Source organism: Takifugu flavidus, chromosome 1 (genome assembly GCF_003711565.1).
Source record: "Takifugu flavidus isolate HTHZ2018 chromosome 1, ASM371156v2, whole genome shotgun sequence".
Classification (NCBI taxonomy): Eukaryota; Metazoa; Chordata; class Actinopteri; order Tetraodontiformes; family Tetraodontidae; genus Takifugu; species Takifugu flavidus.
The window spans coordinates 26,640,785-26,664,339 of NC_079520.1; the positions used below are offsets into that span (position 1 = coordinate 26,640,785).

Sequence of the window (23,555 nt, forward strand, 5' to 3'; positions counted from 1 at the left end):
CGAGTCTGTTCCGAATTTGCTCTCCACATTGTAGGTCTGGCTGCATTTGACCAGTGTCATCTGACCCAAGTGCATCTTCTGAGGGTTCCATGCTGTCACCATTCTGCAAGCACACATTGTCCAGAATGGTGCAGCATGCAACAACCTTGGTGGCAAATGCAGGCTTCACCTCCAGAGCTTTAAAAAATATTGCCCGCCATCTGGTCTTCATAATGCCAAAAGCCCGTTCTATCACAGAACGGGCTTTTGCATGATGTCTGTTGAACCTGGCCACCATCATATTCGCCACTGGCTCCCTGTACGGTGTAACCAGGGCTATAGGCCTGGACATACAGGGATAGCCACCATCCCCAACTATACAATATCCCTCAGGTGGGTACAGTCCCTGAACATACAGAGGGCAGTTTCTCAGGACTCGCGCGTCATGGACTGAGCCTGGGTAGCCAGTAAAAATGTCTATAAAAAGGCCCTGGTGGTCACACATTGCTTGCAGCTGGATGGAATAGAAAAGCTTCCTGTTGAAATAACAGTGAGCATGTGCACCTGGGGACTTAATTCTAATGTGGCACCCGTCAATGCTGCCCACCACATTTTGAAGAGCCGGTGATCCTGACAGGCGCTGAAATCCAGCAGCAATATCAGGAATGTCTACCAGACTCGGAAATTTGATGGTCCGATTCTTCAGGGACAGAACTTTGTCTGACATCCTGTGAACAATGTCAAAGACTGTGGACCGTGGAATTGAAAATCCCCTGGACACCACAACGTAAGAGGTTGCGCTTGCCAGCCAGAAAAGGTAGACTAAAACCTCCACTTCCAGACCCCAGCCATGGTCAAACGGTGTGCGCAGGACATGGATGAGTTTGGCCACCGTTGACCGAGAGAGACGGAAGTCTGGGCGGAGGTCAGTTTGGCCATCAATGTACATCGCCAGCAATGGAACATGCCTGTTCTGCACACAATACTGTGATGGTTGCGCGTTCTGTTGGTAAAACAAAGTTGTTGTTGTTTTTTTTAAAGGCAATTTTCCACTGTGCTGTTTGATACAATATGACCATCTTAAAATAACACATAAATGTGGAAATCAATCTACCATCAAATGTTTCCCCCCCCCTCCCTCACTTACAGTTTTATCTGGATCTTAGAGCCAAAATTGTCCTTCGGACGCATCTGTTCCTCACCAGACGGCGGGATCGCAGCAAAAGAATATTAAAGATAATGAAAAGCAGTTCTGGAGCCATTTTGTGATGTAAAATTCCTGTATGTAAAATTCCTGTATTACTTATATAGATATTTGAGAATGTACCATCATGTCATGGCGCGAAAATGTCACCGGACACTAATTATTTGAGATAATAAGGAAGTGTTATGTTATTGTTATTGACATTAATATTTTAATCTATTATTATATATAAAGATAATAATAGGGTAAAATATTGCACTTTAAAAGAAACGAGCGCTGAATGTGTTTGGGTATGTTTCGGATGGGTTAAAATAATTAAATGGACCTGGCCACTTTTCCCGGGGAACGGTTCGTTATTATTATGCGACAATTACGTCATTTAATGTGCGCCGTAGTGTCCGAAAGCTAATTTTGAATTGAGTGCGCTACGTAGTTCACTCAATCCATGTCCCCCATGTAGTGAGTAGTGAATAGGGAATGAGTGTGTGGTTTCGGAAACAGCCATGGTATATGTCTCATAAGTCACCAAAGGACATCTGCCTTAAAGCTGTGAATAGTGGTGTGATTTCAGCAGGCCACACAAGGGTGTGATATCCCGACTAATAAATGTTGCACTGAGTAAATTGAAAGGGAAGGGTCTATCCCAGGGGTAGGCAACCTGCGGCTCTGGAGCCGCATGCGGCTCTTCAGCCTCCTTATAGTGGCTCCCGATGGCCATGACAAAAAAACATGGAATGTTTTTTTTCTTTTATTATGGTCATTATGTGTTCATTTTGTTGCACAATTCCCCTAGGGTTTTAGTTGATACCATCTAAATAAAGTTTTTTAATTATTTTTTTTATAATTTGTCACTTTAAATATATGTCACATCAACGTCAGCAGCCGTCGCCTTCACTTGCTGGTGGTACCACGGCGGGAACCCCTACCACTGTAAGCATGAAAAGAGCCCAAAAAGAAAAAATTCGGAAGAAAATAGAGAGTTTAATGCAGCGTGGACATCTGGAACGATGCATTCACCCAGGGACTATCCGAGGAACTCAAGGATGAGTTGCCCACTTGAGAGGAGTCTGGGGACCTGGACACGCTTATCAGCCTGGCGATCTGGCTGGACAACTGACTGTGGGAGAGGCGCCAGCAGAGGGATAGGGAGTTCCCAGGGAGGAGTTCCGACAGGTTGCTTACTGCAACCATTTCTTCTGGTAATCAATCATCACCAGGCATGATACAACATGGTAAACTCCCAAAGTTTCTGAGCCTTATGTGAGAAAAACCTGGAGAGAAAATGTTCCTCTTTTTAGATGGCCTCTTGACGAGTTTACGCAAGATGGTGACCATGCAGCTCCTCCGAGTATTTGAGTAAGACGAGAACCTTGTTTGGATTGCCTAACTCTTTGCGCAGGATCTTTTGGATTTTATTGTCCATCTTTTTTAAATGAGTCATCAGTGATATATATAACTTGTATATCTTTGACTCTCTTTCAGATATATTCATAGAGGTACGCGATGAGGTCATCACTGCATTGAGGTTCCATATTTGCTTTGACATAAATTTGATAAACTAGCTTACTTATGAACAGCTTGACATATGTCTTGTGTTTCAATGTCTTTCTTTTCCTGTGGTTCCTCTTCACGTAAAGAAATGGTGCAATCTCTTTCTGAATAGCAGGCCAGTTTAGGGAGGCTGGATATTCCTTTGGTTCCTCATCAGTTACAGAACGGCTGAAATTCCATCCTAAATCTCTATCTGAACAAAAAGAGACTAAAGGTGGTTCTTCGTCCTCCTCATCTACAAAAATGACCTTATTTCCTTCTGATCGAGGAGAGACTGAAGCTGATATTTTAATCCTCCTCACTGACTGAAGCTGGTTCTTTGACTTCCTGAACTACAGAACTGGTCTCATCTCCTGATTGAGGAAAGATTGAAACTGGCTCTTTGTCTTCCTGACTTTTATAAGTCACGGAAGGTTCCTGTGTTTTCTTGGTCTGTCACCTCAGTATGTGCTTCTTGTACTTGTTCCTTAGTATCTTGTGAAGTTGCAATTTCCTCACCATATATGTTACCTGATAAATGGTCCTCTGTAAAAACCATGCATCTGTTGGAGACTGGGGTGTCTCCTACGTCTGTAAATACCTGATCCTTCAATTCAATGGGGCAGGGGATGAAGCTGGAGCTGGCGTTAACAAGGCTGCTTAATTTTTCCATTATTCGTTATTGCATATAATTTCTTGCATTAGAGTAGACATATAATATCTCTACTTCTACCTCCCTTACCTAAACAAAAATACAGGACCTAGTTGGCTTGACTCATGGAGGTATCCTTGAAAAGGTGAAGAGAATAAGAACTGAAAGATGACTGTGGTGACATATGGTATATTGTCTCATAAGTCACCAAAGGACATCTGCCTTAAAGCTGTGAATAGTGGTGATTTCAGCAGGCCACACAAGGGTGTGATATCCCGACTAATAAATGTTGCACTGAGTAAATTGAAAGGGAAGGGTCTATCCCTTTCACTATCCAAAACAGAAGGGAAAATCCATGCTTGGAAAAACTGTGTTGAACCTGGGACCACTTGGAGCACCTTTTGTCACTGTAAAAAAAAAAATCTCATTCACATAGCAGAAAATTCCCGGAGGTACTTTGTGTAGCATCATCACCAACATGGCCAACATGACTATCTTGCTTTCCACTTAGGGACAATGGATAGTGGTAAAATACAATTCCCATGGCAACGCAACACTCTAGTCTGCTAGTTTATGAATAAATGAGGGATGTGATCCAAAATTAACATCTATAGTTAAAAAAAGGTATTGTAATGAGATGAAAGCCCAAAACGTGCAGAAATTCAAAAATGGCATTTTTATTTGACATTTTATGAAATAATGATCAAATTAAAACATAAATGTGTTAAGGTTGGGGTTTTCACAGGACCCGAAAGCAGGCAAAAAGCAGTGCTAAAAAGTCCAAAAACTAGTTTTTCTTTAACAAACAAACTGGTAGTCCTCCTGGACCGTGGGGGAAAACTCGTCCAGCCTTCTGGGGTGCACCAAGAGCTCCACAGCGGAGCCAACAGAGGGGTCAAGTCTCGCGCGCTCTCCACTTCCATTGGGCGCCGTGGAGACCAGAGAAAACACCAAAACTCTCCGACGCTGGTAGACAGGCGCTTCGTCCCTAATAGGTGGCCTGATGTAAATTGCCGACAGGTTGCTTACTGCAACTATTTCTTCTAGTAATCAATCATCAGCAGGGATGATACAACATGTTAAAAACTCCCAAAGTTTCTGAGCCTTATGTGAGAAAAACTTGGAGAAAATGTTCCTCTTTTTAGATGGCCTCTTGAGGAGTTTACGCAAGATGGTGACCATGCAGTCTGCAACGACTGGCTCCTCCGAGTACTTGAGTAAGAAGAGAACCTTGTTTGGATTGCCTAACTCTTTGCGCAGGATCTTTTGGATTTTGTTGTCCATCTTCTTAAATGAGTCATCGGTGATACATATATCTTCATCTTTGACTCTCTCCCAGATGTATTCATTGAGGTACGCGATGAGGTCATCACTGCATGGAGGTTTCATATTTGCTTTGGCATAAATTTGATAAATGATCTTATGTATGAACAGCTTGACATATGTCTTGTGTTTGAACGTCTCTATCTTTTCTTGTGGTTCGTCTTCACATGAAGAAATGGTGCAATCTCTTTCTGAATAGTAGGACAGTTTAGGAGAGGCTGGATATTCCCGTGGTTCCTCATCAGCTACAGAGGGGCTGATATTCCATCCTAAATCTCTATCTGAACAAAAAGAGACTAAAGGTGGTTCTTCATCCTCAATTAAAGAAACGGTCTTATCTCCTAAATCTCCATCTGAATGAGGAGAGTAGGAACCTGACTCATTATCCTCCCCGTTTTCAGAAATGGTCTCACTTGCTTTTGGATCTCCATCTGAATCATAAGAGAGTGATGGAGATGGGCTAGGAGAGATTGAAGCTGGTTCTTCGTCCTCCTCATCTACAAAAATGACCTTATTTCCTTCTGATCGAGGAGAGACTAAAGCTGAGTCTTTGTCCTCTTCACCTACTGAAGCTGTTTCTTTGTCTTCCTGACTTTCATGAGTCACTGAAGGTTCCTGTGGTTCCTCATCAGTTACAGAGGGGCTGATATTAAATCCTAAATCTCTATCGCTATCTGAACAAAAAGAGACTAAAGGTAGTTGTTCATCCTCAATTAAAGAAACGGTCTTCTCTCCTAAATCTCCATCTGAATGAGGAGAGTAGGAACCTGACTCATTATCCTCCTCGTTTACAGAAATTGTCTCACTTGCTTTTGGATCTCCATCTGAATCATAAGAGCATGATGGAAATGGGCTAGGAGAGATTGAAGCTGGTTCTTCATCCTCCTCATTTACAAAAATGACCTTATTTGCTTCTGATTGAGGAGAGATTGAAGCTGAGTCTTCTTTCTCCTCACTGACCGAAGCTGTTTCTTTGTCTTCCTGACTTTCAGGAGTCACTGAAGGTTCCTGTGGTTCTTCATCAGCTACAGAAGGGCTGATATTCAATCCTAAATCACTATCGCTATCTGAACAAAAAGAGATTAAGGTAGTTGTTCATCCATAATTAAAGAAACGTTCTTTTCTCCTAAACCTCCATCTGAATGAGGAGAGTAGGAACCTGACTGAATATCTTCTGATGTTGCAACTTCCTCGTCATATATATTATCTGATAAATGGTCCTCTGTAAAAACCACGTATCTGTTGGAGACTGGGGTGTCTTCTAATTCTGTAAATACCTGACCCTCCAGTTCAATGGGGCAGGGGCTGGAGCTGGTGTTAACAAGGCTGCTTAATTTTTCCATTATTTGTTATTGTATATAGTTTATTGCAGTGGTGTTGAACATATAATACTTTTCCCTTACCTAAACAAAAATATATGAATGGCTCAAAGCCTTATAGCACAATTAATGTGTTGTGCTTTGATCCATATCTGCTGTTTTTGTGTGTTAAAGCTGTGATAATAACTCCAAAGTCACAAAACTGCTTTATTTATATATTGTCTTTATTCTCTTGTTTATAAATAATTTAATGTATTATTTGTGTCTATCATAGACCAAATATCTGGATCTTTATAACAAAGTAGGTACTTTGTGTAGCATCATCACCAACATGGCCAACATGACTATCTTGCTTTCCACTTAGGGACAATGGATAGTGGTAAAATACAATTCCCATGGCAACGCAACACTCTAGTCTGCTAGTTTATGAATAAATGAGGGATGTGATCCAAAATTAACATCTATAGTTAAAAAAAAAAGGTCTTGTATTGAGATGAAAGCCCAAAACATGTGCAGAAATTCAAAAATGGCATTTTTATTTGACATTTTATGAAATAATGATCAAATTAAAACATAAATGTGTTAAGGTTGGGGTTTTCACAGGACCCGAAAGCAGGCAAAAAGTAGTGATAAAAAGTCCAAAAACTAGTTTTTCTTTAACAAACAAACTGGTAGTCCTCCTGGACCGTGGGGGAAAACTCGTCCAGTCTTCTGGGGTGCACCAAGAGCTCCACAGCGGAGCCAACAGAGGGGTCAAGTCTTGCGCGCTCTCCACTCCCATTGGGCGCCGTGGAGACCAGAGAAAACACCCAAACTCTCCGACGCTGGTAGACAGGCGCTCCATCCCTAAATAGGTGGCTTGATGTAAATTGCCAACAGGTTGCTTACTGCAACCATTTCTTCTGGTAATCAATCATCACCAGGCATGACACAACATGTTAAAAACTCCAAAGTTTCTGAGCCTTATTTGAGAAAACCCTGGAGAAAATGTTCCTCTTTTTAGATGGCTGTTTAGAAGAGACTAAAGGTGGTTCTTCGTCCTCCTCATCGACAAAAATTACCTTATATCCTTCTGATCGAGGAGAGACTAAAGCTGAGTTTTCATCCTCCTCACCTACTGAAGCTGGTTCCTTGGCTTCCTGACTTTCATGAGTCACTGAAGGTTCCTTTGGTTCCTCATCAGTTACAGAGGGGCTCATATTCCATCCTAAATCTCTATCTGAACAAAAAGAGACTAAAGGTGGTTCTTCATCCTCAATTATAGAAATGATCTTTTCTCCTGAATCTCCATCTGAATGAGGAGAGTAGGAACCTGATTCATTGTCCTCCTCGTTCACAGAAATGGTCTGACTTGCTTCTGGATCTCCATCTGAATCATAAGAGAGTGATGGAGATGGGCTAGGAGAGATTGAAGCTGGTTCTTCGTCCTCCTCATCTACAAAAATGACCTGATTTGCTTCTGATTGAGAAGAGATTGGAGCTGAGTCTTCTTTCTCCTCACTGACCAAAGCTGTTTCTTTGTCTTCCTGACTTTCAGGAGTCACTGAAGGTTCCTGTGGTTCTTGGTCTATCACCTCAGTCTGTGCTTCTTGTACTTGTTGCTGAATATCTTGTGAAGTTGCAACTTCCTCATCATCCTCTGTAAAAACCATATACCACATGGAGACTGGGGTGTCTTCTGATTCTATAAATACCCGACCCTTCAGTGCAATGGGGCAGGGGCTGGAGCTGGTGTTAACAAGGCTGCTTAATTTTTCCATTATTCGTTATTGCATATAGTTTACTGCATTGGTGTTGAACATATAATACTTTCCCCTTACCTAAACAAAACTATATTAATGGATCAAAGCTTTATAGCACAAGTAATATGTAGTGCTTTGATCCATATCTGCTGTTTGTGTGTTAAAGCTGTGATAATAACTCCAAAGTCACAAAACTGCTTTATTTTAATAATTATACACTGCCCTTATTCTCTTGTTTATAAATAATTTAATGCATTATTTATGTCTATCATAGACCAAATATCTGGATCTTGATAACAAAGTTGGAATTGAACTACAAATAACATGTTTTTGTTTTTAGGCACTATAAGAGGCCATCAATTCTATGCTGAAAACTGTGTATACGCCATCATACTGTGCTTTTATCCTTATACAAACTGGCTGTAGTATAGACCCAACTGTCACATGGAAGATATATGTAACAATCTTTAGATTCTCTGGGTGATGTTTTTATTTGACCTGGACACGTTGAGGCAAGTTCCAAAAATATCACCTAAAATACACACACGCACAACCTCACCAGGTCCCAATATATTTTATTAACCTTTTCTGTTGAGTACAAGTTCTGGTTTTTGTGTCTTACTTTCTGCAGTATTGATTATACATAAATACCATTTTCATCAGCCTATTTTCTGAAATAAACTTTCAAGTCAACCTGGCTAACTTTTATTGTAGGATTTTTGGTCACTTGCTTACTACAACTATTTCTTCTAGTAATCAATCATCAGCAGGGATGATAAAACATGTTAAAAACTCCCAAAGTTTCTGAGCCTTATGTGAGAAACCCTGGAGAAAATGTTCCTCTTTTTAGATGGCCTCTTGACGAGTTTACGCAAGATGGTGACCATGCAGTCTGCAACGACTGGCTCCTCCGAGTACTCGAGTAAGACGAGAACCTTGTTTGGATTGCCTAACTCTTTGCGCAGGATCTTTTGGATTTTATTGTCCATCTTTTTAAATGAGTCATCAGTGATATATATAACTTCATCTTTGACTCTCTTTCAGATATATTCATAGAGGTACGCGATGAGGTCATCACTGCATTGAGGTTCCATATTTGCTTTGACATAAATTTGATAAACTAGCTTACTTATGAACAGCTTGACATATGTCTTGTGTTTCAATGTCTTTCTTTTCCTGTGGTTCCTCTTCACGTAAAGAAATGGTGCAATCTCTTTCTGAATAGCAGGCCAGTTTAGGGAGGCTGGATATTCCTTTGGTTCATCATCAGTTACAGAAGGGCTGAAATTCCATCCTAAATCTCTATCTGAACAAAAAGAGACTAAAGGTGGTTCTTCGTCCTCCTCATCTACAAAAATGACCTTATTTCCTTCTGATCGGGGAGAGACTGAAGCTGAGTTTTCATCCTCCTCACTGACTGAAGCTGGTTCTTTGACTTCCTGAACTACGGAACTGGTCTTATCTCCTTCTGATTGAGGAGAGATTGAAACTGTCTCTTTGTCTTCCTGACTTTTATGAGTCACTGAAGGTTCCTGTGTTACTTGGTCTGTCACCTCAGTCTGTGCTTCTTGTACTTGTTCCTTAGTATCTTGTGAAGTTGCAATTTCCTCACCATATACAGTATATTACCTGATAAATGGTCCTCTGTAAAAACCATGCATCTGTTGGAGACAGGGGTGTCTCCTACGTCTGTAAATACCTGATCCTTTAGTTCAATGGGGCAGGAGCTGGAGTTAACAAGGCTGCTTAATGTTTCCATTATTCGTTATTGCATATAATTTCTTGCATTGGAGTAGAACATATAATATCTCTACTTCTACCTCCCTTACCTGAACAAAAATACAGGACCGAGTTGGCTTGACTCATGGAGGTGTTCTTGAAAAGGTGAAGAGAATAAGAACTGAAAGATGACTGTGGTGACATATGGGCTGTGTCCGAAACCACCCCCTATACCCTACATAGTGCACTCAATCGCGTGGACGCCATTTTGAAATAGTGTCCGAATTCTTAGTGAGCATCACTAGTGCACTCAATGTATCCCACAATGCACTGTAAAAAGTAGTGTACAACCGATGCACCCGAACTCGGTAATATATCCCATCAGCCTTTACGGTATCACGTGGTAATCTGTCGATGGCGGGTAAACGAGCAGACATGACGTACAAATGTATGTAATATTATGTTATTATTATTATATGGTATTTGTTTCACATATCTTACTAGAGCGTAAAATTCTTTCACTTTAGTTGAACATTGCTGCCTCCATTTTAAATGTTTTTTGCCTTTATTTATTTATATGCGACTATAAGCATCTTATTAGATTACGTACCGCTTTAATTCTGCCGTACTAGAGTCGGTGCATTTCAAATGCAAATTTAAGGTACTGTAGGAGTGGTATTAATATAACGCAGACTGATGGCTTGAATTGATTTTAAGGTAGTGACGATGATATAAATAAGATGATCCGATGCCGGATGGAGAAGGACCACCTCTTCTCCGGGAAGAGTTTTTTCTGCTGCAGCAGGATGGGAGTGGGTGGTGGCAAAATGTTATTAAATACTGTATTGTATGCTGCTGTAACTTGGAATCTGGTGTGTGTGATCACAATCCAGAAACTAAACTGATGGACTTCTGCAATTTGTTTATGTCCTTGTTCCAATTTGTAGAGCTGTGCTGAGGGAAATTGGCCTCACAGGAAAGCTGACTCCAGCACGAGCAGCCAAAAAGTGGGAGAACCTTAAAAAAAACCTACAAGGTTTGTAATAATTGCTTTAAATTTGGTCTAAATGTAACAGACTAATAATTATAGGAAATGTTGCATTACTGTTTGAATTATTCGCTTATTCCCTATTTGTAGGAGCTTCGGAGACCACCATCAGGGTCTGGGACTGAGTCTGGGGAGGTCACTGCTGACAAGTGGAAATAGTTCCCGCTCATGGATGAGGCAATAGGTGGCAGGCCCTCCATTCGGCCCCCATGCCTCATTGCCTCAGCCTGGGGGGAGGGCCATTCTACGTCAGGCTCCTCACATTCAGTCCCGGAGAGACCTGATGGTGAGTCAGGGACAGAGGAGGAGCAACCAGGGCCAGCAACACGCAAGCGCCAGCGGCGCGATAGGGTCCTGGAGCTGCTGGAGAGGGCCGAGGAAAGGGCAACACGAGAGGAAGCCAGGGATGAGAGACTTTTAGATCTCTTAGAGAAACTCCTAGATAAAATGTAAAAAAGTATATATTAAATTGTATAATTGTACTGTTGTGTTTGTAATATTAAATTGTTTAAATCAAGTTAACTTCCATCAAAGATTGCTTTCTTCGCATCATATGGTTGATAACAAATGCTTTATTCAAAGTGTAAATTTAATTGATACAGTTTTTGATTTTGAAATGAAAACTATTTACATAAACACACACATAAAGAACTTGCATTTATCCAATTTGGATTATTTAATAACTATTTACAAAAATGGAACACAAAAGTCTTTCAAATTAAGAGGAACCAGCTAGGTTCAACAGACATCATGCTCCAAAACGCTGGATTATAAAGACCAGTCCTAAATGTAATCATGTTCACAGAGAGCTGATGGGAGGTGGGTTGGTGCTGACAGGGCAGCAGCGAGTCTGTTCCGAATTTGCTCTCCACATTGTAGGTCTGGCTGCATTTGACCAGTGTCATCTGACCCAAGTGCATCTTCTGAGGGTTCCATGCTGTCACCATTCTGCAAGCACACATTGTCCAGAATGGTGCAGCATGCAACAACCTTGGTGGCAAATGCAGGCTTCACCTCCAGAGCTTTAAAAAATATTGCCCGCCATCTGGTCTTCATAATGCCAAAAGCCCGTTCTATCACAGAACGGGCTTTTGCATGATGTCTGTTGAACCTGGCCACCATCATATTCGCCACTGGCTCCCTGTACGGTGTAACCAGGGCTATAGGCCTGGACATACAGGGATAGCCACCATCCCCAACTATACAATATCCCTCAGGTGGGTACAGTCCCTGAACATACAGAGGGCAGTTTCTCAGGACTCGCGCGTCATGGACTGAGCCTGGGTAGCCAGTAAAAATGTCTATAAAAAGGCCCTGGTGGTCACACATTGCTTGCAGCTGGATGGAATAGAAAAGCTTCCTGTTGAAATAACAGTGAGCATGTGCACCTGGGGACTTAATTCTAATGTGGCACCCGTCAATGCTGCCCACCACATTTTGAAGAGCCGGTGATCCTGACAGGCGCTGAAATCCAGCAGCAATATCAGGAATGTCTACCAGACTCGGAAATTTGATGGTCCGATTCTTCAGGGACAGAACTTTGTCTGACATCCTGTGAACAATGTCAAAGACTGTGGACCGTGGAATTGAAAATCCCCTGGACACCACAACGTAAGAGGTTGCGCTTGCCAGCCAGAAAAGGTAGACTAAAACCTCCACTTCCAGACCCCAGCCATGGTCAAACGGTGTGCGCAGGACATGGATGAGTTTGGCCACCGTTGACCGAGAGAGACGGAAGTCTGGGCGGAGGTCAGTTTGGCCATCAATGTACATCGCCAGCAATGGAACATGCCTGTTCTGCACACAATACTGTGATGGTTGCGCGTTCTGTTGGTAAAACAAAGTTGTTGTTGTTTTTTTTAAAGGCAATTTTCCACTGTGCTGTTTGATACAATATGACCATCTTAAAATAACACATAAATGTGGAAATCAATCTACCATCAAATGTTTCCCCCCCCCTCCCTCACTTACAGTTTTATCTGGATCTTAGAGCCAAAATTGTCCTTCGGACGCATCTGTTCCTCACCAGACGGCGGGATCGCAGCAAAAGAATATTAAAGATAATGAAAAGCAGTTCTGGAGCCATTTTGTGATGTAAAATTCCTGTATGTAAAATTCCTGTATTACTTATATAGATATTTGAGAATGTACCATCATGTCATGGCGCGAAAATGTCACCGGACACTAATTATTTGAGATAATAAGGAAGTGTTATGTTATTGTTATTGACATTAATATTTTAATCTATTATTATATATAAAGATAATAATAGGGTAAAATATTGCACTTTAAAAGAAACGAGCGCTGAATGTGTTTGGGTATGTTTCGGATGGGTTAAAATAATTAAATGGACCTGGCCACTTTTCCCGGGGAACGGTTCGTTATTATTATGCGACAATTACGTCATTTAATGTGCGCCGTAGTGTCCGAAAGCTAATTTTGAATTGAGTGCGCTACGTAGTTCACTCAATCCATGTCCCCCATGTAGTGAGTAGTGAATAGGGAATGAGTGTGTGGTTTCGGAAACAGCCATGGTATATGTCTCATAAGTCACCAAAGGACATCTGCCTTAAAGCTGTGAATAGTGGTGATTTCAGCAGGCCACAAAGGGTGTGATATCCCGACTAATAAATGTTGCACTGAGTAAATTGAAAGGGAAGGGTCTATCCCAGGGGTAGGCAACCTGCGGCTCTGGAGCCGCATGCGGCTCTTCAGCCTCCTTATAGTGGCTCCCGATGGCCATGACAAAAACATGGAATGTTTTTTTTTCTTTTATTATGGTCATTATGTGTTCATTTTGTTGCACAATTCCCCTAGGGTTTTAGTTGATACCATCTAAATAAAGTTTTTTAATTATTTTTTTTATAATTTGTCACTTTAAATATGTCACATCAACGTCAGCAGCCGTCGCCTTCACTTGCTGGTGGTACCACGGCGGGAACCCCTACCACTGTAAGCATGAAAAGAGCCCCAAAAAGAAAAAATTCGGAAGAAAATAGAGAGTTTAATGCAGCGTGGACATCTGCTTTTGTATTCACCGCCAATGACGCTGGCTTACCTGCGTGCTTGATATGTGGCGAGAAACTATCAAACAACAAAAAAAGTAACGCTGAAAGACATTTTCAAAGCAAGCATTTAGCATTTGCTGAAAAATACCCAACCGAAGATGAGCGCCAGAGAGCAATTTCGGAATTGCAACGACAAGCTGAAGAGAGAAAACTATCTTTCAAAAAATGGATCAGCTCTCCACAGTCAACTACAGCTGCTAGTTTTTTGGCAGCTCAGGAGATCGTGAAGAGGGGTAAGCCGTTCACAGACGGAGAATACATAAAAGAAACGTTTATTCAAATATCAGAGCATCTATTCTCCGATTTTAAAAACAAAAATGAAATTGTTCAGAAAATTAAAGACATGCCTCTCTCTGCAAAGACTGTTAAGGACAGGACCATTAAAATGGCAGCAAATATCAGTAGTAATCAAATTGATGATATTAATTCAGCTCAAGCATTTTCAATTGCCTGTGATGAGTCAAGTGATGTAAACGATATTGAGCAGATAGCACTGTTATGCAGGTACGCCAATGCTAATGGGCCGCAGGAAGAACTGATTGAACTCATACCGCTTAAGGGCCAAACTCGGGGGCAGGACATTTGTGATGCTGTTGTGAGTTGTCTTAAAGATAAAGGGATAAACACCACTCACCTAGTGTCGGTATCTACTGACGGGGCGCCAAGTATGAGAGGAGCACAGAAGGGCTTTGTGAATTTACTTCAAAAGTCACTGGGCCGAGATCTGATGACGTTTCACTGCATTATCCACCAAGAAGCACTTTGCGCACAAACATTTCCCCCTGAATGTGTGGAAGTAATGAACCTTGTTATTAAGATAGTGAACAAAATAATTGCGAATGGGTTAAGCCACCGACAGTTTTGTTCGTTGTTAGAAGAAGTCGAAAACACGTATTCAGATCTCCTGCTGCACAACAGAGTCCGGTGGCTGTCCAGGGGGGAGGTGCTGAAACGCTTCGCTGCCTGTCTGGAGCACGTAAAAACCTTCTTGGGAAATAAAGGCCTTGGGTATCCTGAACTGGAAGACCCATCTTGGCTGGAAAAGTTTTACTTCATGGTGGACATGACAAGTTACTTGAACATGCTGAATAAAAATCTCCAAGGACAGGGAAGCACGGCACTGCACATGCTGGAGGAGATTTTGGCATTTGAGCGCAAGATGACAGTGTTCGCCAGAGATGTACAAAATGGCACGCTCTCTCACTTCCCCTCCCTAAGAGAGTTCAAAGAAGCAAACAATCACATAAATTGTGATTATTTCCACCGTGCCATTACTGCAATGCAAGCTGCATTTGAAAAAAGGTTCAGTGAGTTCAGAAAGGAGAAACAGACTCTCTCTTTCCCTGTTGCACCACTGAACAGCGACCCATCCCTGCTGAACACATCCGCATTCACAGGAGTAAGTAAGCCTGATCTAGAAATTGAACTGGCCGATATTGCGGATAAAGTTTTGTGGGTTAACAAGTTTAAATCCCTGTCAGCGGATCTTGAAGAAGTCGTCCGTCAGAGGGCTACTCTCGCTAAAGAGCACAAATGGAGTGATATGGAAAAACTACCCCAACCCGACAAACTTATTTTTGCAACATGGAATGCCATTCCCGACACCTATATCAACATGAAAAGGTGTGCATTTGGAGTCCTATCCATCTTTGGCTCAACTTACTTATGCAAGCAAGTTTTCTCAAGCATGAACATTATAAAGTCCAAATACCGCTCCCGCTTCACCAGCGAGACTCTACAGTCCTGCGTGAAGATGAAAGTCACATCTTACAGCGCCAACATAGGGAAGATCTGCAGGGAAATGCAGACACAGAAATCTCACTAAACAGGTAAGAGGAACATAATTTAATAAGCTATTTTTTCAAAAAAATCCTCATACTCAGAACTGATGTAGTTTTTTTTGTATCTTAAGGTGCGTCCATTGATCACTGGCTGGCTGCCAACAACCCGAAGAGGACGGGAGAACGCATGGGTTACTACTATTAAACATATGTATATATACATATATATATTAAAGTGGGCTTGTTTGTTGTATTCACTGGTTTCAACTGTTAAAATTTAAATAAAGATTAAAACTTAGAAGTTTATAAACTCTGTAATTTTTTGCGGCTCCAGACACATTTTTTTGGGAGGGGGGTGGGCAAAGTGGCTCTTTTGATAAAAAAGGTTGCCGACCCCTGGTCTATCCCTTTCACTATCCAAAACAGAAGGGAAAATCCATGCTTGGAAAAACTATGTTGAACCCAACTTGGAGCACCTTTTGTCACTGTAAAAAAAAATCTCATTCACATAGCAGAAAATTCCCGGAGGTACTTTGTGTAGCATCATCACCAACATGGCCAACATGACTATCTTGCTTTCCACTTAGGGACAATGGATAGTGGTAAAATACAATTCCCATGGCAACGCAACACTCTAGTCTGCTAGTTTATGAATAAATGAGGGATGTGATCCAAAATTAACATCTATAGTTTAAAAGAAGGTCTTGTAATGAGATGAAAGCCCAAAACATGTGCAGAAATTCAAAAATGGCATTTTTATTTGACATTTTATGAAATAATGATCAAATTAAAACATAAATGTGTTAAGGTTGGGGTTTTCACAGGACCCAAAAGCAGGCAAAAAGCAGTGATAAAAAGTCCAAAAACTAGTTTTTCTTTAACAAACAAACTGGTAGTCCTCCTGGACCGTGGGGGAAAACTCGTCCAGCCTTCTGGGGTGCACCAAGAGCTCCACAGCGGAGCCAACAGAGGGGTCAAGTCTCGCGCGCTCTCCACTCCCATTGGGCGCCGTGGAGACCAGAGAAAACACCCAAACTCTCCGACGCTGGTAGACAGACGCTTCGTCCCTAAATAGGTGGCTTGATGTAAATTGCCAACAGGTGCTTACTGCAACTATTTCTTCTAGTAATCAATCATCAGCAGGGATGATACAACATGTTAAAAACTCCCAAGTTTCTGAGCCTTATTTGAAAAAACCTGGAGAAAATGTTCCTCTTTTTAGATGGCCTCTTGACGAGTTTACGCAAGATGGTGACCATGCAGTCTGCAACGACTGGCTCCTCCGAGTACTTGAGTAAGAAGAGAACCTTGTTTGGATTGCCTAACTCTTTGCGCAGGATCTTTTGGATTTTATCGTCCATCTTCTTAAATGAGTCGTCGGTGATACATATATCTTCATCTTTGACTCTCTCCCAGATGTATTCATTGAGGTACGCGATGAGGTCATCACTGCATGGAGGTTTCATATTTGCTTTGGCATAAATTTGATAAATGATCTTATGTATGAACAGCTTGACATATGTCTTGGTTTAAACGTCTCTATCTTTTCTTGTAGTTCGTCTTCACATGAAGAAATGGTGCAATCTCGTTCTGAATAGCAGGACAGTTTAGGAGAGGCTGGAGGTTCCTGTTGTTCTTCATCAGCGACAGAAGGGCTGATATTCCATCCTATATCTCTATCTGAACAAAAAGAGACTAAGGTGGTGTTCTTCATCTTCAATTAAAGAAACGGTCTTATCTCCTAAATCTCCATCTGAATGAGGAGAGTAGGAACCTGAGTCATTATCCTCCTCGTTTACAGAAATTGTCTCACTTGCTTTTGGATCTCCATCTGAATCATAAGAGAGTGATGGAGATGGGCTAGGAGAGATGAAGCTGAAGCTGGTTCTTCGTCCTCCTCATCTACAAAAATGACCTTATTTCCTTCTGATCGAGGAGAGACTAAAGCTGAGTCTTCGTCCTCCTCACCTACTGAAGCTGGTTCTTTGTCTTCCTGACTTTCATGAGTCACTGAAGGTTCCTGTGGTTCTTCATCAGCTACAGAAGGGCTGATATTCAATCCTAAATCTCTATCGCTATCTGAACAAAAAGAGACTAAAGGTAGTTGTTCATCCTCAATTAAAGAAACGGTCTTCTCTCCTAAATCTCCATCTGAATGAGGAGAGTAGGAACCTGACTCATTATCCTCCTCGTTTACAGAAATTGTCTCACTTGCTTTTGGATCTCCATCTGAATCATAAGAGCGTGATGGAAATGGGCTAGGAGAGATTGAAGCTGGTTCTTCATCCTCCTCATTTACAAAAATGACCTTATTTGCTTCTGATTGATGAGAGATTGAAGCTGAGTCTTCTTTCTCCTCACTGACCGAAGCTGTTTCTTTGTCTTCCTGACTTTCAGGAGTCACTGAAGGTTCCTGTGGTTCTTCATCAGCTACAGAAGGGCTGATATTCAATCCTAAATCACTATCGCTATCTGAACAAAAGAGATTAAAGGTAGTTGTTCATCCATAATTAAAGAAACGTTCTTTTCTCCTAAACCTCCATCTGAATGAGGAGAGTAGGAACCTGACTGAATATCTTCTGAAGTTGCAACTTCCTCGTCATATATATTATCTGATAAATGGTCCTCTGTAAAAACCACGTATCTGTTGGAGACTGGGGTGTTCTAATTCTGTAAATACCTGACCCTCCAGTTCAATGGGGCAGGGGCTGGAGCTGGTGTTAACAAGGCTGCTTAATTTTTCCATTATTTGTTATTGTATATAGTTTATTGCAGTGGTGTTGAACATATAATACTTTTCCCTTACCTAAACAAAAATATATGAATGGCTCAAAGCCTTATAGCACAATTAATGTGTTGTGCTTTGATCCATATCTGCTGTTTGTGTGTTAAAGCTGTCATAATAACTCCAAAGTCACAAAACTGCTTTATTTATATATTGTCCTTATTCTCTTGTTATAAATAATTTAATGTATTATTTGTGTCTATCATAGACCAAATATCTGGATCTTTATAACAAAGTAGGTACTTTGTGTAGCATCATCACCAACATGGCCAACATGACTATCTTGCTTTCCACTTAGGGACAATGGATAGTGGTAAAATACAATTCCCATGGCAACGCAACACTCTAGTCTGCTAGTTTATGAATAAATGAGGGATGTGATCCAAAATTAACATCTATAGTTAAAAAAAAGGTCTTGTATTGAGATGAAAGCCCAAAACATGTGCAGAAATTCAAAAATGGCATTTTTATTTGACATTTTATGAAATAATGATCAAATTAAAACATAAATGTGTTAAGGTTGGGGTTTTCACAGGACCCGAAAGCAGGCAAAAAGTAGTGATAAAAAGTCCAAAAACTAGTTTTTCTTTAACAAACAAACTGGTAGTCCTCCTGGACCGTGGGGGAAAACTCGTCCAGTCTTCTGGGATGCACCAAGAGCTCCACAGCGGAGCCAACAGAGGGGTCAAGTCTTGCGCGCTCTCCACTCCCATTGGGCGCCGTGGAGACCAGAGAAAACACCCAAACTCTCCGACGCTGGTAGACAGGCGCTCCATCCCTAAATAGGTGGCTTGATGTAAATTGCCAACAGGTTGCTTACTGCAACCATTTCTTCTGGTAATCAATCATCACCAGGCATGACACAACATGTTAAAAACTCCCAAAGTTTCTGAGCCTTATTTGAGAAAACCCTGGAGAAAATGTTCCTCTTTTTAGATGGCTGTTTAGAAGAGACTAAAGGTGGTTCTTCGTCCTCCTCATCGACAAAAATTACCTTATATCCTTCTGATCGAGGAGAGACTAAAGCTGAGTTTTGATCCTCCTCACCTACTGAAGCTGGTTCCTTGGCTTCCTGACTTTCATGAGTCACTGAAGGTTCCTCATCAGTTACAGAGGGGCTCATATTCCATCCTAAATCTCTATCTGAACAAAAAGAGACTAAAGTGGTTCTTCATCCTCAATTATAGAAATGATCTTTTCTCCTGAATCTCCATCTGAATGAGGAGAGTAGGAACCTGATTCATTGTCCTCCTCGTTTACAGAAATGGTCTGACTTGCTTCTGGATCTCCATCTGAATCATAAGAGAGTGATGGAGATGGGCTAGGAGAGATTGAAGCTGGTTCTTCGTCCTCCTCATCTACAAAAATGACCTGATTTGCTTCTGATTGAGAAGAGATTGGAGCTGAGTCTTCTTTCTCCTCACTGACCAAAGCTGTTTCTTTGTCTTCCTGACTTTCAGGAGTCACTGAAGGTTCCTGTGGTTCTTGGTCTATCACCTCAGTCTGTGCTTCTTGTACTTGTTGCTGAATATCTTGTGAAGTTGCAACTTCCTCATCATCCTCTGTAAAAACCATATACCACATGGAGACTGGGGTGTCTTCTGATTCTATAAATACCCGACCCTTCAGTGCAATGGGGCAGGGGCTGGAGCTGGTGTTAACAAGGCTGCTTAATTTTTCCATTATTCGTGATTGCATATAGTTTATTGCATTGGTGTTGAACATATAATACTTTCCCCTTACCTAAACAAAACTATATTAATGGATCAAAGCTTTATAGCACAAGTAATATGTAGTGCTTTGATCCATATCTGCTGTTTGTGTGTTAAAGCTGTGATAATAACTCCAAAGTCACAAAACTGCTTTATTTTAATAATTATACACTGCCCTTATTCTCTTGTTTATAAATAATTTAATGCATTATTTGTGTCTATCATAGACCAAATATCTGGATCTTGATAACAAAGTTGGAATTGAACTACAAATAACATGTTTTGTTTTTAGGCACTATAAGAGGCCATCAATTCTATGCTGAAAACTGTGTATACGCCATCATAGTGTGCTTTTATTCTTATACAAACTGGCTGTAGTATAGACCCAACTGTCACATGGAAGATATATGTAACAATCTTTAGATTCTCTGGGTGATGTTTTTATTTGACCTGGACACGTTGAGGCAAGTTTCAAAAATATCACCTAAAATACACACGCACAACCTCACCAGGTCCCAATATATTTTATTAACCTTTTCTGTTGAGTACAAGTTCTGGTTTTTGTGTCTTACTTTCTGCAGTATTGATTATACATAAATACCATTTTCATCAGCCTATTTTCTGAAATAAACTTTCAAGTCAACCTGGCTAATTTTTATTGTAGGATTTTTCGTCACTTTTAAAAACAATTAGCCTAGCCATTTCTTGAAGCTTTCATTTGAAATTCTGATGAATCCATGATCAAATGCTGCAACCTTTTCTTCTGATCATAAAAAAGGGCATCTAAAATCCTGCTACAGACTATGACACAATATTTGTTTGGGTAAGGTCTTGTTCTTCAACTTCTGGCAGCGTATCCAGGTAGTTGGGATAGCAGCCTCAACAGGCAAGGCCAAGCACTCCTCTTCCCAGCTACTTCCACTCCTCATGGGAATTTCATGGTGTTCTCAGGCCATCCAAGGGATACGATCTCTCCGCTGTATCCTAGGTCTGTCCCGGGGTCTCCAACATAGGCATGCCGCAAACACGGACATGCCCCATTGAGGTATCCAGGAGCCTCCCTACGGACGGCTGACCACCTCACCCTACCTGTAAGGCAGAGCCCAGTCACGCTGTGAAGGAAAATCATTTGACATCTTGTATTTTCAATCTTGTCTTTATGATCATTACCAAATGTTATGACCATTGGTAGGGGGTTGGAATGTAGATTTGCTGGTCAACAGAGAACTATGCATCCTTGCTCAGCTCTCTCTACCACAGCACAGGACCTGAGTGGAGGTGTTCTTGAAAATTGCCGACAGGTTGCTTACTGCAACCATTTCTTCTGGTAATCAATCATCACCAGGCATGATAAACATGTTAAAAACTCCCAAAGTTTCTGAGCCTTATGTGAGAAAAACCTGGAGAAAATGTTCCTCTTTTTAGATGGCCTCTTGACAAGTTTACGCAAGATGCTGACCATGCAGTCTGCAACGACTGGCTCCTCCGAGTACTCGAGTAAGACGAGAACCTTGTTTGGATTGCCTAACTCTTTGCGCAGGATCTTTTGGATTTTATTGTCCATCTTTTTAAATGAGTCATCAGTGATATATATAACTTCACCTTTGACTCTCTTTCAGATATATTCATAGAGGTACGCGATGAGGTCATCACTGCATTGAGGTTCCATATTTGCTTTGACATAAATTTGATAAACTAGCTTACTTATGAACAGCTTGACGTATGTCTTGTGTTTCAATGTCTCTTTCTTTTCCTGTGGTTCCTCTTCACGTAAAGAAATGGTGCAATCTCTTTCTGAATAGCAGGCCAGTTTAGGGAGGCTGGATATTCCTTTGGTTCATCATCAGTTACAGAAGGGCTGAAATTCCATCCTAAATCTCTATCTGAACAAAAAGAGACTAAAGGTGGTTCTTCGTCCTCCTCATCTACAAAAATGACCTTATTTCCTTCTGATCGGGGAGAGACTGAAGCTGAGTTTTCATCTCCTCACTGACTGAAGCTGGTTCTTTGACTTCCTGAACTACAGAACTGGTCTCATCTCCTGATTGAGGAAAGATTGAAACTGGCTCTTTGTCTTCCTGACTTTTATAAGTCACGGAAGGTTCCTGTGTTTCTTGGTCTGTCACCTCAGTATGTGCTTCTTGTACTTGTTCCTTAGTATCTTGTGAAGTTGCAATTTCCTCACCATATATGTTACCTGATAAATGGTCCTCTGTAAAAACCATGCATCTGGAGACTGGGGTGTCTCCTACGTCTGTAAATACCTGATCCTTCAATTCAATGGGGCAGGGGATGAAGCTGGAGCTGGCGTTAACAAGGCTGCTTAATTTTTCCATTATTCGTTATTGCATATAATTTCTTGCATTAGAGTAGAACATATAATCTCTACTTCTTCTACCTCCCTTACCTAAACAAAAATACAGGACCTAGTTGGCTTGACTCATGGAGGTATCCTTGAAAAGGTGAAGAGAATAAGAACTGAAAGATGACTGTGGTGACATATGGTATATATTGTCTCATAAGTCACCAAAGGACATCTGCCTTAAGTGTGTGATGGTGATTTCAGCAGGCACAAGGGTGTGATATCCCGACTAATAAATGTTGCACTGAGTAAATTGAAAGGGAAGGGTCTATCCCTTTCACTATCCAAAACAGAAGGGAAAATCCATGCTTGGAAAAACTGTGTTGAACCTGGGACCACTTGGAGCACCTTTTGTCACTGTAAAAAAAAATCTCATTCACATAGCAGAAATTCCCGGAGGTACTTTGTGTAGCATCATCACCAACATGGCCAACATGACTATCTTGCTTTCCACTTAGGGACAATGGATAGTGGTAAAATACAATTCCCATGGCAACGCAACACTCTAGTCTGCTAGTTTATGAATAAATGAGGGATGTGATCCCAAATTAACATCTATAGTTAAAAAAAAGGTCTTGTAATGAGATGAAAGCCAAAACGTGCAGAAAAAAAAATGGCATTTTTATTTGAAATTTTTATTAAATTATGATGAATTAAAAAAAATAATGTAAGTGGTTAAGGTGGGTTTTCACAGGACCCGAAAGCAGGCAAAAAGCAGTGATAAAAAGTCCAAAAAAGTTTTTCTTTAACAAACAAACTGGTAGTCCTCCTGGACCGTGGGGGAAAACTTGTCCAGTCTGGGGTGCACCAAGAGCTCCACAGCGGAGCCAACAGAGGGGTCAAGTCTTGCGCGCTCTCCACTCCCATTGGGCGCCGTGGAGACCAGAGAAAACACCGAAACTCTCCGACGCTGGTAGACAGGCGCTTTGTCCCTAAATAGGTGGCCTGATGTAAATTGCTGACAGGTTGCTTCCTGCAACTATTTCTTCTAGTAATCAATCATCAGCAGGGATGATACAACATGTTAAAAACTCCCAAAGTTTCTGAGCCTTATGTGAGAAAAACTTGGAGAAAATGTTCCTCTTTTTAGATGGCCTCTTGACGAGTTTACGCAAGATGGTGACCATGCAGTCTGCAACGACTGGCTCCTCCGAGTACTTGAGTAAGAACAGAACCTTGTTTGGATTGCCTAACTCTTTGCGCAGGATCTTTTGGATTTTATTGTCCATCTTCTTAAATGAGTCATCGGTGATACATATATCTTCATCTTTGACTCTCTCCCAGATGTATTCATTGAGGTAGGCGATGAGGTCATCACTGCATGGAGGTTT

The 23,555-nt window shown here is 41.2% G+C and overlaps 1 long non-coding RNA gene across 2 annotated transcripts; it reads left to right on the forward strand.

Moving 5' to 3' along the window:
* Window positions 1-8,579: 8,579 nt before the first annotated feature.
* LOC130536526 (uncharacterized) lies at window positions 8,580-11,033 on the forward strand. 2 transcript variants are annotated; one of them, XR_008953394.1, is made up of 4 exons: window positions 8,580-8,671; window positions 8,794-9,916; window positions 10,416-10,504; window positions 10,607-11,033. It is a non-coding gene; the product is annotated as an uncharacterized LOC130536526 (long non-coding RNA). The 2 variants fall into 2 exon arrangements; XR_008953393.1 differs by having other exon boundaries at window positions 8,603-9,916.
* The last annotated feature ends 12,522 nt before the right edge of the window (window positions 11,034-23,555 follow it).